This window comes from Palaemon carinicauda, chromosome 34 (assembly GCF_036898095.1).
Source record: "Palaemon carinicauda isolate YSFRI2023 chromosome 34, ASM3689809v2, whole genome shotgun sequence".
NCBI lineage: Eukaryota > Metazoa > Arthropoda > Malacostraca > Decapoda > Palaemonidae > Palaemon > Palaemon carinicauda.
In genome coordinates, this window is record NC_090758.1 from 66,189,433 (window position 1) to 66,195,380 (window position 5,948).

The window sequence follows — 5,948 nt, forward strand, 5'->3', positions numbered from 1 at the left end:
GAGAGAGAGAGAGAGAGAGAGAGAGAGAGAGAGAGAGAGAGAGAGAGAGAGAGAAGTTTGATGAAATACATTAGTTACCTGACTCGCATGAATCGGTTTCCAAGTTAACCTACCGGTTACTTATCATTAAGCAATATTATCAGAAATGGGGTAACCCTATGTTATAATTCTTCATATTACTTAGTTTGTGAACATTTATCTTTATCTTTGTAAGAAAGGTCATTAATTAGAAACAATAAAATTCCATCGACATAATCAACTCTGCAGAATGAAGGAACAATTTAATCTAAAACCTTCTAATCATAAACATACCAAAGTATCAGTATCAGAGGATCAACCATTTAAGCTCATTTTATATGATTGGCTGATACAAGATACTCATGGTAGATACCAATACTGATCTCCCGACAAAATCTCCTACCATCACTAATCCACAGTGGCTAGAGGGTGTTAAAAATCATAGAACTAGTGCAGGCTACCTCCCGAAACTATATCTTCCAATATATATTTAGATTTAGATTTTATTGGCAAAATATCATGCAAATCATACATTGATACATAAGAATAATATGCAAATATTTTGTTTAACATACAGCTGATATTAAAAAGCTAACCATTATATAGTAAAATTATATAATTCGTGACATAAAGGAATTCACTAGAATAATGATAATAATCATATGTTTCATCTAGAAACATGACACATCTCTAATCATATAAAGATTATGCATTATGACAGGCTGACACTTCACAAATCTGTGGTACGCATTAGCACGACTCGAGTTGTGCTAATGCGAAGACTATTCATAAATTGGTGTAAAGTGTATGTAAACCTATCGTGACTTCGTGGCATGTCGTGACGAAAATTTTGAAATGTTCAAAAAATTTTTGTCATGACAAAATTTCGCGACCCGGTCGTGAACTATGCACAAACTGTTCGTGAACTCGTCGTGACCTCATCGGGATGATGCGGGAGGATGCGTGCTAGTGTGTGGTAATGCATGCCATGCCATGACTATCAGGAACTGCCACGAATAGTTCACGAACAGCTCACGTCGAGTTCCCGAGTAGTTGACGACATGTTCACGAATGTGAGCGCGTCGCAGCGTGGCCGTACCTTCCTACTGACATGGACACATGTACTTCATGTATTAATGGCACGATCAGTTCACGAGTAGTTTAGGCACTTCACGAATAGTTTACGCATGGCAAGAGCAGTTAACGATCAGTTCACGAACAGTTCACGAGCAGTTCACGACAACTGGGTGACAGTGGCGCTCGCGTCGGTGTTGTGGTATATGTAGAGCTTCCTGGACACTGCTCGCCATTCCAGAGGCCGCCAGCAAAGAGACAACATGCCTAAAACCAAGCTAACAAGAGAAAGAGGAGAGCAGAGAAGGCCAGAAGCCAACAGGCCAGAGGCAGAGACCGCCGATAGAGATAATTCCCCACAGTCATCTATATCAAATCTCGATATTGTGATCCCGGAGATGCACCAGGATCCAATCGAACGCCAGAGAGAGCAATCCAGTGAGGACAAGGCTAACAGAAAGCAGAAGAAGCGGGTCCGGGTGTGCAAGAAAGAAATCCCTGAATACCGCTGGAAAGAAGAGTCCGAGTTTAGGTTGGCTGACATTGTGAAGGAGAACCCCCAGCTGTATGACAAGAAGCAGAAGGAGTGGCTCAACGTGGCAGCCAAGAACAGCTGGTACGACCGAGCCGGAGAGTAGCTGAAACCTCCTGCCACTGGTGCCCAATGCAAGAAGCATTATGATAACTTGAGAACCAGGGTGGGGAAGATTATGAAGAAGGAGAGGAAGAGTGAAGCTGGCCAGCCACAAAGGAGTGCCCGTGACGACCAGATCATGGAGACCTGGAGTTTCCTGATACAACACATCGTCCGGGGAGAGACAGTCCCCAGTGAGCAGTTTGCTGTCCCAGAGTCAGCTGTAGTGACGAACAGCGACGGAGATGATGATAAAGTGAGGTCCACAGTTTCCCCGAGCCAAGCATCTACTAGCACCGGGAAGAACAAGGGCAAGGGGAAGTGGTCCAGCCCACCAACAACACAGAAAACCACCAGAACCGATAAGACCACGCGGACCCACAGCAACCTCAGTAATGTAGTACAACAGGTGAGAGTCCCAATGTCTACATGCTGATTTTATTTCAGTTTCATCCATTGCTTTTGACATGGCATGTGCAATATGTTTCATTGAAATGCTGTACTAAATTGTTAAAATGTTTGTATGTTTCATATCATCTCCAAAGCAAATTCCTTGGCGCCCACCCACACGTACACCGGCCAGCACAAGATCGTACACAATTTTTCATGCCTACCAGCAGGCAACATTCATGCTATCCCAGAGGACTCTCAGTATGAATTCCATATGCACTGCCTCAACCTTGCACACCGCTACAGGCAGTAGCGTCAGCTATTCCAGCAGCCACATCAACAACCACTCATGACCTGGCCAGGCCCACAGCAGTAGCAACCTTGGCAGCCCCCTCAGCAGCAGCAGTTATGGCATCAACCTCAACCAGCCACCTTGCAGGCACCACCAGAGCAGCAGCAGCAGCAGCCTCAGCAGCAACCTCAAGCTAGTCAGCCATCACCTATAACGTGGAAGCCACCCCAGTCACTATAGTCTTCAGGCCAGTCCTGCTAGACCCGTACCATGGAGTGGCAACCAGGGATTCCACCTGCACCATCAGGCACCCTTGTCCAGGTTTCTTCACTAACAACTTCAGTATTGTCAGCCACCCTTGTCTAGGCTCCTTCACCAACACCTTCAGTGTTGTCGCTGTCAGCCAAATTCCAGACATCTATGACACCACTCAGCTTCCCGGTCCTGACCCAGGGATCCGTCGACAACAACCTAGAAGATGGCATTTCACGCTCATCCCTTTACACCTCCAAGGAACTCAACACACCACCAGTCCATTGGGTATCCCCTCGCAGCAGTACCAGAACCAGCAAGGACAATGATTGAGATGAGACACTTCTAAATATTTGTAAATATTTGGACTGTGATACTTGTACATATTTGTTGTTTGTAGTTTTCATGTTAATAAATTGCTTTCTTATTTCAAAACACTTGTTTCTCTCTTTAACCTTAAAATAAAGTGAAAGAAAAATGGAAACGAACGAGAAAAAAATAAACGCAAAAGGAAAGAAAAATAAACCAAAAAATAAAAAGCAACGATAAACAAACAAAAATAGTTTCTTTTTATTTAAAAAAAGGAACAACTGTGGATGCAGCCCATGGAGCTACTACCATTCTTTTTTCGTCAAGGGATAGCACCAGCAAGAGACATGTAGTAATGTGACAGGTAGTCTAGCTGATCCTTTGCATCCTTCTGGGTATGATGGCCGGTTAGAGGCAGCAGCCAATGCAGGTGTCAGTCAGCCCTCCATCCACCAGGGATCAGATCATGTGTGTTCGGATCTTCGCTCTCCACTTCTGAAATTGAGTGTGGTTATCTCATGAGGATGAGGTTGTGCAGGACACAGGCGCACATGGTGATCAGGTTGATGGTGTCGGGGTGCTGATGCATCGGTTTCAAGAAGCAACGGAACTTTTGACATGAAATCCCAAAGGCATTCACCACGACATGTCGGGCACGAAACAACCTGTAGCTATATATGCGTTTTCGTAGGACCTGTGACCGATGGGAGAATGGTTTCATCATCCAGGTTCGGAGAGCAAAGACGTCATACCCTACGAAGTGATAGGGCACTGGCTGGTCATCATTAGGGAGTGATTCTGGTCGAGGCACTCCAGGTCATGTTCTCTTCTACAGCATCATGCAGGGAACAGTTACTCCATGTTCCTCCATCCAACGCACCACCCTCTGTCCAAGCATCCATGTAGAGGAACTTGTAGGTAGCATCTGCCACTGCCATCAGTACAATGCTGTGGAAGCCCTTGTAGTTGTAGTAGTAAGAGCCAGCATTGGGTGGCTTCTTTATGGCGATGTGCTTGTCGTCCACAGCCCCCTGACAGTTGTGGTAATTCAATCTGGAGCTGAACCTGGCAGCAACTTCCTTCTTCTCCTTTTGGGGCAGCGCAGCACTTCGTCCTAGTACACAGCGATGATGGCTTTACACACCTCGGGAATGAGCTTGCAGATGGTACTTGCTTCAACCCTGAAGTTGTACTACAGACTTGGAATGTCATGCAAGTCAGCCTGGCATTAGAAAACGATGATTAACATCTTACACTCATAATTTGATCTAACAACTACCAGAAATACCAAAGACAAAATGTCCATTCAAAATCATAAATGAAAAGAAATATAGGTGGATTGTATCACAACTAAACTACTTTTAGTATAATAAGATTAAAACCATAAGACCTTGGTATAATCCTGTTCATCAATAGAATCTTAATAATTCATGGATATATTTATATAATGGATATACTGTATATGAGTGTTTTCACCTAGCAACCTGCTGGCGTCTCTGAAATTTAATATGGGGTATCTTAATCTAATATCATTAGTTTGGTTACATTCTATTAAAACATGTCTTTCAGATTGGTTACTAGTATTGTTATATCGGCAAACCCGTGCTTCACAGGGTATGCGACTCTAGCGACCTGTCTTGATCCTCATATTATGGGACATTAGTTTCAGGCGACTAAAGGACTCTCACAGAAAAATGGAAATAAACAAACTAGTTGTATGTATAGGGTGTATCGTCACTGTCACTTTCTGTTCACTTGCATAAGTGTTAAATCTAGTACATTTTGAACTTCTGCCATTTATAAGATTCCTTATATCAACAGATAAATTAGAGTATATGTGATGTTCCAGATATCTAGACATAAATCTAAGTGCGTTAGTGTTATTCTCTTGACATAATTCAGAAATAAATACGAAGGACTGTTCACTGTCGTTTACATAGACTTTGGACCTTGAAAGATTATCTCTCTGCTTAGAGATTATGTGACTGAATGGGGAAATACCGGATTCTAATAAACAAAGATTTATACTGTTATTGCTCCTAAATCCAAGTAAAAACAGGATTAGCTGGTTATACTATTGTTTGATCTGTTTTATGTTATCTGTTGACCATGACTCTTAAATATATAATAATGATAATATCCTAGCTCTCTCGAATACTAATTTTATATTCTTTAAGGGCATCTGACTCTTGTAAGCCCAAAACAGAGAAAATCGTTCACTACTGCTCTGTTAGCTTTTTTGTATAATGAAATTACCTTGGCCATTTTCCCTGAATTTTAAAACCAAGCCCCTGAATACAGATATTTTTGTGAATAACAGATCTTGGTATTGTGACCACGTAAAGGAGATTTTTCCCTATCATTACCATTTATTTCCATTCTGTAATCTTTACAGCAATGGGTACCTACTCTACATTTCTGTTCACACATACAGTATACTGTGGCTAAAAAACTGTATCGTCCATTATTAATGATACGTGCAACATTCCTAAAAAAACGTCCCTATCTATAGCAACTTTATATTTTTTACTATTTCCTGTATATACGGTACACAATAATTAACAGAAAACTTGAAGGAGAACCATAGAGCAAGCCGGAATCAGCATTAATTATATCAGTTTTAAATATATTCTTTGTACACGATTACAAACATTTTATTGCTTTGAGCATAACTTTCCGGCAACAGCGTACCTTCGAAACTGCTCTCAGCTTGCGCTTGGGCACCCTGTCATTTGCCTTAAGGTAATCAATAGATAAAACCAAAAGCCTGTCACGTTCTGTTCACTTGCATAAGTGAATGATATTTTAAGGTTTCAGTAAAGGATAGAATTCATAATAATCATTTTGCTTGCTCTCTCATTCACAAGGGAGAGAGAGAGAGAGAGAGAGAGAGAGAGAGAGAGAGAGAGAGAGAGAGAGAGAGAGAGAGAGAGAGAGAGTTAATGTATATGAAATAAAGAAGGTAAAGAGGTTACCTAA

The 5,948-nt window shown here is 41.9% G+C and overlaps 1 pseudogene; it reads left to right on the forward strand.

Moving 5' to 3' along the window:
- The first annotated feature begins 1,079 nt into the window (after positions 1–1,079).
- On the forward strand, positions 1,080–2,648 carry LOC137626998 (uncharacterized; annotated as a pseudogene).
- The last annotated feature ends 3,300 nt before the right edge of the window (positions 2,649–5,948 follow it).